This window comes from Hippopotamus amphibius, chromosome 1 (genome assembly GCF_030028045.1).
Source record: "Hippopotamus amphibius kiboko isolate mHipAmp2 chromosome 1, mHipAmp2.hap2, whole genome shotgun sequence".
NCBI classification, from domain to species: domain Eukaryota; kingdom Metazoa; phylum Chordata; class Mammalia; order Artiodactyla; family Hippopotamidae; genus Hippopotamus; species Hippopotamus amphibius.
The window spans coordinates 78,949,755-78,962,822 of NC_080186.1; positions in this window are offsets into that span (position 1 = coordinate 78,949,755).

The window sequence follows — 13,068 nt, forward strand, 5'->3', positions numbered from 1 at the left end:
TATATTTCTAGGATAAATCCAACTTGGTTATATATATTAGCCTTTTGTATTGCTGGATTCAGTTTATTACTGTTTTGTATCAGATTTTTTAATTAATGTCCATAGATCAAATTAATCTATAATTATATTTTGTCATGTTGTCCATGATAACTTTTAGTATCTTATTATGAGTTTGGGAGTTGTTTCCTTTTTTATTTTATATTTACATGATATTAGAATACTTTGTTTCTTAAAAAAATTGATAGAACTCACATTAAAGTTTTCTTTGTGGATTTCCTATGAATGATTCAATTTATTTAATGGTTATAGGAATTTTCGAGTTTTTTATATTATTATGGGCTTTGCTAATTTTTCCTCTAGTTAGTTAGTCCGTACAGACTACATTTAGTTATCCTCTTGAGTAACATGCCCCTTTGCATTCCTAATAGTTGTGTGTGTGTGTGTTTCTCTCTCTTCCTCTCTTTCTCTCACCAGATATTTGACACTCTAATTAGTGTTCTCAAAGAACCAGCTATTGGCTTTATGGTTTCTCTCTACTATGTATTTTTTCTATTTCATGTATTTTTGTTCTTATTTATAATATCTTTTTTACTACTTTTTTCTATTTTACTAGAGGTAGATGACTGGCGTATTAATTGTTAGCCTTTTAAATTTTCTAATATAACATTTAAGGCTATAAATGAACCCTCTAGTACTTTTTAGCTGTATCCTACATGTTTTTGATAGGTAGGGTTCCTTTTTTAATCATTCAATTGAAAAAAAATTTTGTTTCCATTATGAGTAATTTTCCAAATATATGGGGATGTTCTGTTTACCTTTTCATTATTGATGTAGAGTTTGATCACATTGTGGTCAGAAAACCTTTTCTATGTTACCTTTAAAATTTATTGAGGTTTGCTTAAATGATCTAGTATGAGTCCATTTTTGAAATGTTCTGTGTGGACTTCAGAGTATTCTGCAGTTTTTGAATGTCATATATCTATAATCTCAATTAGGTCAACTTTATTAAACATCATTGTTTGAATTATCTACTAGTGATTTTTTTTTTGGTCTTATTCTATTATTAACAGGTGTATTTTTAAACTTTCCATATAATTGTGGATTTGTCTGTTTCTCCTTATAGTTCTGGTTTTCTCTTATAGAATTTGAGGCTATGTTATTAGGTGCATATAAATTTTATATTTTCCTGGTGAATTGAAATTGTATTGTTAAGAAGCAGTTACCAGGAGGACTTCCCTGGTGGTCCAGTGGTTAAGACTCCAAGCTCCTAATGCAGAGGGGAACTAGGATACCGCATGCCTCACAGTGGGCCCCCCCCAAAAAAAGAGGTCAGGGAATTCCCTTGCAGTCCAGTGGTTAGGACTCAGCACTTTTCACTGCCAGGCTCAAGGTCCATCCCTGGTTAGGGAACTAAGATCCCATATTTTGTGCAGCGCAGCCAAAAAAAAAAAAAAGCAATTATTTCTATCTTAGTCAATTTTTTATTTTGGTAAAATATATATAACAAAATTTTCCATTTTAATCATTTTTAAGTGTACAACTCAATGGCATTAATTAGCTTCACAATATTGTGCAACCATCACCACTATATAGTTCCAAAACATCTGCATTACCCAAAACAGAAACTCTGTAAACATTAAGCAAAAATTCCCCATGCTCCCTTCCTCCCAGTGCCTGATAAATCTATTTTCCATCTCTATGAATTTGCCTATTCTAGAAAATTCATATAAGTGAAATCATACAATATTTGTCATTTTGAGTCTGGCTTATTTCACTCATCGTATGTTTTCAAGATTCATCATGTTGTGGCATATATCAGAATTTCAATCCCTTTTATGGCTGAATAATACTCTATTGTATGTTTATGTTTTAGCATTTGTTTTTCCATTCATTGGTTGAATACTTGGGTTTTCTTTCTACCTTTTGGCTATCGGGAATAATGCTGCAATGAACATGACATACAACTCTCTGTTTTAGACTTTGCTTTCAGTTTTGGGGGGTATATACCTAGGAGAAGATTTGCTGGGTCATATAGTAATTCTGTGTTTAGCTTTTTGAGTAACTGCCAAGCTATTTTCAATAGTGCTTTTTGCCTTAAAATCTATGTAGAGTACTATTAATATAAGAAGTTTTTTTTTTAAGCTCTTTATTAGAATATAATTGCTTTACACTCTTGTACCAGCTTTTGAGGTACACCAAAGTGAATCAGCTGTATTTATACATATATCCCCATATCCGCTCCCTCCCGTGACTCCCTCCCACCCTCCCTGTCCTGGGCCTCTAAGGCATCACCCATCATCGAGTTGATCTCCCTTTGTTATACAGCAACTTCCCACTAGCTATCTATTTTACAGTTGGTAGTGTATATATGTCTGTGCTACTCTCTCACTTCGTCCCAGCTTCCCCTTTGCCCCCCCACCCCCACAACCCCATGTCCTCCAGTCTATTCTCTGCATCTGCATCCTTATTCTTGCCCTGTCACTGGGTTCATCAGTACCTTTTTTTTTTTTTTTTTGATTCCGTATGTGTGAGTTAGCATACAGTATTTGTTTTTCTCTTTCTGGCTTACTTCACTCTGCATGACAGACTCTAGGTCTATCTGCTTCATTATGTATAGCTCCATTTCATTCCTTTTTATGGCTGAGTAATATCTGAGTAATATCCCATGGTATATATGTGCCACATCTTCTTTATCCATTCATCTATTGATGGGCATTGAGGTTGCTTCCATGTTCTGGCTATTGTAAATAGTGTTACAATGAACATTATGGTACATGTTTCTTTTTGGATGATGGTTTTCTCTGGGTATATGCCCAGTAGTGGGATTACTGGATCATATGGTAGTACTATTTTAGTCTTTTAAGGAACTTCCAAACTGTTTTCCATCGTGGCTGTACCAACTTACATTCCCACCAACAGTGCAGGAGAGTTCCCTTTTCTCCACACCCTCTCCAACATTTATTATTTCTAGATTTTTTGATGATGGCCATTCTGACTGGTGTGAGGTGATATACCTCATTGTGGCTTTGACTTGCATTTCTCTAATGATTAGTGATGTTTAGCATCTTTTCATGTGTTTGTTGGCCATCTGCATGTCCTCTTTGGAGAAATGTCTATTTAGGTCTTCTGCCCATTTGTGGATTGGGTTATTTGCTTTTTTTGTATTAAGCTGCATGAGCTGTTTGTATATTTTGGAGATTAATCCTTTGTCCGTTGCTTCATTGGCAAGTATTTTCTCCCATTCTGAGGGTTGTTGTCTTGTTTATGGTTTCTTTCACTGTCAAAAGCTTTTAAGTTTCATTAGGTGCCATTTGTTTATTCTAGATTTTATTTCCATTATTGTAGCAGGTGGGTCAAAAAGGATCTTGCTTTGATGTACATCATAGAGTGTTCTGCCTGTGTTTTCCTCTGGGAGTTTTATAGTGTCTGGCCTTACATTTAAAATTTTAATCCATTTTGAGTTTATTTTTGTGTATGGTGTTAGGCAGTGTTCTAATTTCATTCTTTTACATGTAGCTGTCCAATTTTCCCAGCACCACTTATTGAAGAGGCTGTCTTTTTTCCATTGTATATTCGTGCATCCTTTGTCAAAGATAAGGTGCCCATATGTGCTTGGGTTTACCTCTGGGTTCTCTATTGTGTTCCATTGATCTTCCTTTCTGTTTTTGTGCCAGTACCATACTGTCTTGATCACTGTGGCCTTGTAGTATAGTTTGAAGTCAGGAAGCCTAATTCCACCAACTACATCTTTGCTTCTCAAGATTGCTTTGGCTTTTCGGGGTCTTTTGCATTTCCATACAAATCGTAAGATTTCTTGTTCTAGTTCTGTGAAAAATGCCGTTGGTAATTTGATAGGGATTGCATTGAATCTATAAATTGCTTTGGGTAGAATAGTCATTTTCACAATGTTGATTCTTCCAATCCAAGAACATGGTATGTCTCTCCATCTGTTTATATCGTCTTTGACTTCTTTCATCAGTGTCATAGTTTTCTGCATACAGGTCTTTTGCCTCCTTAGGCAGGTTTATTCCTAGGTATTTTATTCTTTTTGTTGCAATGGTAAATGGGAGATTTTCCTTAATTTCTCTTTCTGCTTTTTCGTTGTTAATGTATAGGAATGAAAGAGATTTCTGCACATTAATTTTGTATCCTGCTGCTTTACTAAATTCATCAATTAGTGCTAGCAGTTTTCTGGTAGAATCTTTAGGGTTGTCTATGTATAATATTATGTCATTTGCAACGAGTGACAATTTTACTTCTTCTTTTCCAACTTGGATTCCTTTTATTTCATTTTCTTCTCTGATTGCTGTAGCTAAAACTTCCAAAATGATGTTGAATAATAATGGTGAGAGTGGGCATCCTTGTCTTGTTCCTGTTCTTAGAGGGAATTCTTTCAGTTTTTCCCCATTTAGAACGATGTTGGCTTTTGGTTTCTCATGCATGGCTTTAATTATGTTGAGGTAATTTCCTTCTATGCCCATTTTCTGGAGAGTTTTTATCATAAATGGATGTTGAATTTTGCCAAAAGCTTTTTCTGCATCTATTGAGATGATCATATGGTTTTTATCCTTCAGTTTGTTAATATGATGTATCACATTAATTGATTTGCGTATATTGAAGAATCCTTGCATCCCAGGGATAAACCCCACTTGGTCATGGTGTATGATCTTTTTAATGTGCTGTTGGATTCTGTTGGCTAGTATTTTGTTGAGGATTTTTGCATCTATACTCATCAGTGATATTGGCCTGTAATTTTCTTTTTTTGTGACATCTTTGCCTGGTTTTGGTATCAGGGTGATGGCCTCGTAGAAAGTTTGGGAGTGTTCCTCCTTCTGCTGTATTTTGGAAGAGTGTGAGAAGGACAGGTGTCAGCTCTTCTCGAAATGTTTGATAGAATCCGCCTGTGAACCCATCTGGTCCTGGGCTTTTGTCTGTTGGGAGATTTTTAATCACAGTTTCAATTTCATTCCTTGTGATTGGTCTGTTCATAGTTTCTATTTCTTCCTGGTTCAGTCTTGGAAGATTGTACTTTTCTAAGAACGTATCCATTTCTTCCAGGTTATCCAATTGATTGGCATATAGTTGCTTGTAGTAGTCTCTCATGATGTTTTGTATTTCTGAGGTGTCCGTTGTTACTTCTCCTTTTTCATTTCTAATTCTGTTGATTTGCATCTTCTCCCTTTTTCTCCTGAGTCTGGCTAATGGTTTATCAATTTTGTTTATCCTCTCAAAGAACCAGCTTTTAGTTTCATTGATCTTTGCTATCTTTTTTGTTTGTTTGTTTGTTTATATTTGCAGGGTAAATATATTTCCATTTTTAAATGTCAATGTGTTTGAATATTTATATTATCCAGTCTGAAAAACCTTTGACTTTTAACTGATGCATTTAATCCATTGATATTGTATTTAATTAATATTAATAATGTGTTTTTAATCCATCACATGTGACATTATTTATCTTTGCCACTTCATTTTTCACCCTCTACTGATTTATCGGCTACGTTCTCTGTGTCTATTCTTTTAGAGGTTAGATAAAATTTATATATATATATATGCACACACATATATAATCTATCAAGTCAAAAGTTAGTCAGTAATGTTATTTCTGTGCTGGATACTACAAAGGCTTTAAACACTAAATTCATTTACTCTCTTCCTAACTTGAATGCTTTTACTTTTGTGTATTTAACTTATTCTGGAATTGCTAAGACATTATTAGTGTTGTATAATGCAGAATGCATTGATTAGATTTATTTTTTAATTTATTTATTGAGCACTTTCTTTGCTCTTCAGTTTTTTCTTGCATCTCGGAGCTTCACTAAGATTACATTCTTTCTTCTAGAATGACATCCTTCGGGATTCCCTTTTTCAAGGGTCTGGATAGTAGCAAATTCTGTGTTTCTATTTGTTTTCTTAATATCTATATTGTGCACTCAGTGTTGAAAGATATCTTCACTAGGAACAGAATAATAGGTGAACAGTTATTTTCTTTCACCTCATAAGGGATATCACTGTACTGTTGTCTTATCTACATTGCTGTAGAAGTCAGTTGTCAGTCTAAGTCTTGTTCCTTTGACAATGATATCCACCCACAACTACCCAATGATCTTTCTTTCCCTTCCTTTCTTCCTTTCTTTCTTTCTTTCTTTCTTTCTTTCTTCCTTCCTTCCTTCCTTCCTTCCTTCCTTCCTTCCTTCCTTTCTCTCTCTCTCTCTCTCTCTCTCTCTTTCTTTCTTTCTTTCTTTCTTTCTTTCTTTCTTTCTTTCTTTCTTTCTTTCTTTCTTTCCTTCCTTCTTTCTTTCTTTCTCTCTCTCTCTCTCTCTTTCTTTTTTTCTTTCGTGTTCATTAGTTTTATGATGAATCTGGTGTGAGGTTCGCTCATTAGTTAATTCTTCCCTCCCTTTCTCCCTTCTTTCTTGCTTTCTTGGTTTCTCTTTTCCTGTTTAGGATTTGTTAGGCTTTTTGAGTGTGTGAATTGATATCATTCATTGATTCTGCAAAAGTAGAGGCCATTATTTCTTCAAATATTATCTCTGTCATATCACGTCTCTCCTCTCTTTCTGGAACTGTAACTAAATGTTTGTTAGGCTTTCTCACTGTCTCTTCCATGAATCTTAATCTCTCTTTCATATAGTCATTTGAATCTCTGTGCTGTTTTCTGCAAAATCTTGTGACATAAACTTCCTGTTCTCTAATTCTCTTTTCGCTTATGTCTAATATGCTGTTAAACCACTAGTTTTTGTTTTGTTCTTAATATCAGTAAGTGTGATTTTCATTTCTAGAAGCTTTATTTGATTCTTCTTAAAAATTTCTTGATCACTTTTATAATTTCCAGTATCCTGAGAATGTTTTCAAGCTTCTCTGTGCTTTGTTGTCTTTTACTGTGTGCTGCTCATTGACCTTGAAAAATTATTTATGTAAATATACTGAGGCACAGGACAAAGATGACTTTTCAAAATGGACTTGTATTTGTCACTTTCAATCTCTAAGGGCTTTGCCAGTATGGTATCAATTTAAATTAAGTTTATGGCTTGAATGATTTTGGACCACCAAGTGTTTAGAACTTCAATAACACCAGCAAGTTGAATACAAATTTTCAAGGATGAAATTGTTTTCCCATTGTTGTTCAGTAGTTGTTCAGTAGTCTCCTGTGGGTGGAGATTTGGGGAAAATGTAGCCTTTGAATTCTCAATATCTATTGGTAGATTTCCATTAGTACTTTACTCTTTAAGAAGATAAAGGCTCAAATTGGCTGGATTAATAAATGCCCTCAGGGTAAAAGTGGCTTCATTACTCAGTAAATCTTAGATTTTATCCATCTCCTTAGTGTTTTGATACTTTAGTTTTATTTTTTTTTCCACATTAAAAAACACTTTATTGGTGTGTGATTAATATACAACTAGCTGTGCATATTTACTTAAGTATGCAATTTGATGAGTGTGGAGGTAAGTATACACCTGTGAAACCATCCCTACAATCAATGCCATAAACACACCTGTCACCTCCAAAAGTTTCTTCCCACCCTCTTTGTTCTTTCTCTGTATTTTTTTGTAGAATACAGTCTTTAATGATCTAATAAAGATGTATTTTTTTTAGATAACCCAACTATTATTCCTATTCTGAATGGTGACTGAGAAAGATCTTATGCTGTTCAGTTGCAGCAGAAAGTCTGTATAAGTGACCTTTGACCTCTGTCTTTCCTTCTCATAACATTCCATAGTAATGGGATGTAGGAAAATAGAGGTTTAAAAAATTTTATTTATTTATTTATTTATTTATTTATTTATGGCTGTGTTGGGTCTTTGTTGCTGTGCGTGAGGTTTCTGTAATTGTGGTGAGTGGGGGCTACTCTTCACTGTGGTGCTCGGGCTCCTCAGTGGAGCATAGGCTCTAGGCACGTGGGCTTCAGTAGTTGTGGCATTTAAGCTCAATAGTTGTGGCTCGTGGGCTCTAGAGCGCAGGCTCAGTAGCTGTGGCGCATGGGCCTAGTTGCTCCACGGCATGTGGAATCTTCCCGGACCAGGGCTTGAACCCATGCCCCCTGCATTGGCAGGCAGATTCCTAACCACTGCACCACCAGGGAAGTCCAGAAGATAGAGTTTTACGTACGTAAAATGAGACTAAGAATGAATCCTTTTATGGGAGCTGTGAGACGTCACTCTGTTATAGTAGGAATTATAACCCTTGCTGACTTTAGTGTTGTGCTTTTTTTTTTTTTCCATTTTTTAAAAAAATTATTTTGGGGGGGGTACACCAAGTTCAATCATCTGTTTTTATACACATATCCCCGTATTCCCTCCCTCCCTTGACTCCCCCCCACTCTCCCTCGAGTCCCCCCCCACCCTCCCCGTCCCAGTCCTCTAAGGCATCTTCCATCCTCGAGTTGAACTCCCTTTGTTATACAACAACTTCCCACTGGCTATCTACTTTACAGTTGGTAGTATATATATGTCTGTGCTACTCTCTCGCTTCGTCTCAGCTTCCCCTTCACCCCCGCCCCCTCCCAAACCTCGAGTTCTCCAGTCCATTCTCTGCACCTGCGTCCTTGTTCTTGTCACTGAGTTCATCAGTACCATTTTTAGATTCCGTATATGTGAGTTAGGATACAGTATTTGTCTTTCTCTTTCTGACTTACTTCACTTTGTATGACAGACTGTAGGTCTATCCACCTCATTACATATAGCTCCATCTCATCCCTTTTTATAGCTGAGTAATATTCCATTGTATATATATGCCACATCTTCTTTATCCATTCGTTTGTTGATGGGCATTTAGGTTGCTTCCATGTCCTAGCTATACTTTTAATGTTTGATACTTTTTATATTCAATCTAGCATTCTTAGTTGTCATTTTCTGTAGATAAGTGACTGGGGTGAGCTGCTCCGTGGACTGGCTCCTGGACTGGTGTCCACTGAGGTCTGGCAGGTGTTCTCTCTGATTTGCTGCTCTTATATGTTGCTCGTCTATAGCTGGCATATTTCATGGGATGGTCCTTGTTCAGGACTTGGTGGTATGCCTCGGCTGACACAGGCCCACCATCAATCTCCTCAGCTCTCCAGATTTCTTTGAATTGGCCCCACACTCTCTGTTCAGTGTCCTCATCTTTCCACTTTTGCTGTGGGGTTACTTTGTTCTCCTTATGGCAGGACTACTCTGTCTCAGCTGAGCCATGTTCTTTGTCCTCTACAGGAGATATGGGAAGATCTGAGTCCCTTCTTCACCACATAGGAGCTAATGGAAGCCGAGATTGGGCCCTCTTTTGCCTTCTATTCTACTCTGCTCTCTTCCCTCCTCTCTGCCTACTCCATTGTGCTGCTGGCTCACCTTACACACTGATTTCCTTCTGGAATCCCAAATGGGAAGTAGAGGAGAATCCCTCTGGCCTTAGCCTTTCCCTTGACCCTTCTAACACACCTTCCCTCTCTGAGACTTATTCCTGGGATCAAGAAAACTTCTCACTGACTGGCTTTCCTAAATCCAACTCCAACGTCTCCCCACAATCCCCTGGAACAGGAAGAAGGCTCAAACGTTCCACTGCTTCAACACTGTGTCCTTGCTGTATCCTGGGACAGAAGCTCAGTGGCCTGGTCATTGTAGGTGGATAAAGTTGTTTTCCTATACTATAAAAGAAACTCCATTATCTAGGCTACCAGGTTTAACCCTTGATACGTCAATGGTAGTAAAAGGAAAGTGGAAAAATGTCTTCTCTCTTGCCTTTTATTTTTTCTGCTTTCTAAATAACTATTTTGATCAAAAATCTTATTTTGGATGTCAAAAGCTGATTTTTAACCCTTTTAAAAATTAATTCCTGCTTTAACAGTCCTATCCCACCCTCACACACCATCCTTAGGCAAATGGATGCTTCAGGCCAACCAAAGCATAGGTCATATTCATGAAAATGCAAAAGAGAAAAGCATATTAAAATGTTCCATAAATATCCAAGTTACAGATATATACATGTAGTGTATATTATTTTTTAATCAAAAGCATTTGTATTAATTATCTGTTGCTGTGTAATAAATTACACCGATATTTAGTGGTTCAAAACAATGAATACTTACTATTTCACAGGTTCTATAGGTCATAAATTTTGGAAGCAGCTTAGCTTGGTGATTCTGGCTCAGGGCCTCTCAGAAGATTACAGACCAGATGAGAGCTGCAGTCATCTGACGGCTTGTCTGAGGCAGAGATCAACTTCCAAGTTCACTGACGTAGCTATTAGCAGGAGGCTCCTGTTGCTTGCTGGCTTTTGGCTGGAGGCCTCTGTTTCTCACTGCCTGGGCCTCTTCTCATGACAGGGCAACGGGCTTCCCTCAGAGCAAGTAATCAGAGAGAGAAAGAGAGCAAGAAGTCATCATGCCTGTTATGTCTTAGTCTCTGCTCACACACTGCCACTGTTGCTTTTTTCTATTCATTGGAAAAGAGTTGGTATGTCCAGCTCATACCCAAGGAAAGAGGAATTAGGCTTCTCTTAAAAGCAGTGACAAAGAATGTGTGGACATTGTAAAGCACCAAAGCATTAAAATCATTTATTGCACACTTTATGTACAGAGTGCAAAAATCAACAGCAAAACAAAGATATTTTTCATATATAATAGAGCTGAAAGTCTAGTGGGGACATGATCCTGAAAACAGGCAATTACCGTACACTGAGCTATGGGTCCAAGTTTTCTCCCATGTGACGTGGGGGTCAATAGGTGGTTGGGGGCGCATGAGTCAATACATGTGAAAATGCTTTTGCATAAGTGTAGTTCAGCAAAAGTGATCAGAGCTGAGATTCAAGAACCAGAAGGGCTACATTCAAATCCCAACTCTGCCACTTACTGGCCAGGTGACCGTGGGCCAGTAACTCATGTTCTCTGTGCCTCAGTTTCCCCATCAGTAAGATGGGAGAGTAGCAGTACTCAATTCATAGGATCTTTGTGAGGATTAAATGGGTTAACATTTGGAAAAGACTTAAAAGGTGCCTGGAACATAGCAAGATTTAGTTACCATGGTTGTAAGCTGCAGGTTGCTTCAGAAATGAAAGGGATTATTATTCTAATTTCTGAGATAGGTATATATCCTTATGCCTAACTGAAAATGAAATTAACTTTTAAAAAAGATTTAATTTATGATGATATATTTCTACTTTTTCTTTCACTTAAGCATACGATATATAGTAAAATGTGAATGTCACTCTTCACCTCCACCCTCACCCACGCATCAATCCCACTTCCTTCCCCAGAGGAAACCACTTTAACAGTTTCATGAATGTTCTTTCAGAAATTTTCTATTTAAAAGCTGTGTATTTTAAAAATAGTTTAATATAAGTGGAATCATACGTATGGGGTACTTTACTTGCTTTTCTCTGTTAATTTTACTGTTAATAATTTAATAGAACTTTTTATGTTTGTGACTGTAGCTTTATATCATTCATTAAAATGACTATATTAAAGTTTATAGGATAGATATACCATCAGTTCTTTAACCATTCCTCTATTAATGGGCATCCATGTCATTTCCAACTTTTTACTATTATAAACAATTGTACCATAAGCATACATTTTTTTTTCTCCCAGTTTTATTGAGATATAATTGACCTACAGCGCTGTATAAGTTTAAGGTGCACAGCATGATGACTTGACTTGCATATGGGATGAAATGGCTATAAGCATACATTTTAAATGGTCTTTCTAACCTGTTACGCTTATTGAACCTGTACAGCTTTGGTTGGCCAGTGGGTGGTCTGTCCATTGCATAGAGGTGGCTTCCTGGTTTCTTACCCTGATCACAATTGTTTGAACTGGGAATTGGCACCAGCCCCAGGTTGTGTCAATCCCAGTCTCTCCTGTGGGAACTTAGAATTGGGACTAAAGGCTAGGGTGACTCTCTCCAGGCAGCCAGATTTGGGTCACTATGGAGCTATGGGATGGTTATCTGATCTATGAGGGCCAGAAATGCAGCCAGAGTTGGCTGGCAGAGACAAAAGAATGAGACAGACCTACAGAGAGGAGACAAGAGAGAGTCCAGGTATTTAGCCAAGATAACACCTGGATCTTCTTCCTTTCTGGGACCCAGTTACACTCCTGCCTTGGATTCTGTCAGATACTGGGCTTGCTAAAGCTGATTTTTCCTATTTACATTCATGAAAGTGGGTCCCGGGACTTCCCTGGTGGAGCAGTGATTAGGAATCCGCCTGCCAATGCAGGGGACATGGGTTCAAGCCCTGGGCCGGGGGATCCCACATGCCGTGGAGCAGCTAAGCCTGTGCGCCACAACTACTGAAGCCCGCACACCTAGAGCCTGTGCTCATCAACAAGAGAAGCCACCGCACTGAGAAGCTCACACACCACAACAAAGAGCAGCCCCCACTCTCTGCAACTAGAGAAAGTCTGCATGCAGAAATGAAGACCCAACACAGCCAAAAATAAATAAATTTAACAAAAAAGTGAGAACCACTGTATCTTCCTTCAGTGTTAAGCCCTTCTGATACTTTGATATCAGAGCACTTCCTTGACCACCCCAGCCCTGGCCTGAACCTGTAGGCATTGGCACTTAGGTCCACTCCCTTGGAAATGATACCATTTATTTTGGCCACTTTGTTTCAAAGTCATGATTATGTAACATTACTGTGCAAAGACAAATTCTAGGTAAGGATGATAAACATCAATATTTTTCCTTTTTTAAACTTTTAATCATCTTAGATAATCTTTTTAAGGCAGATGACAAAAACTACCTAGCTTATTAAGTTGAGTGCATTACTGTTTCATCATTTCTGGATGATTGGAAGTAAACATTGTAAAGATCAAACATTTTATACACAGGTGTAATTCAGTGAGTCTGCGTGTTCAACTAACATAAAGAGGACCTGCTACTAAAACAGAATAAAAGAAGCCCCCTCTTTTAAAAGGAAAATATGATATCAGATGTGAGTCTCTCTTTTAAAATGGAAACTATTTTGATTAAAGAAAAGCTATAAAGCAAACCACCTAGGCCTAAAGATATTTTCAAATTCAGATGCTGTGCTGTAAAATATCTCAGTCTGTGTCAGTGAGAAAGCTAAGTTTATAACTCAGTGAACCATTCA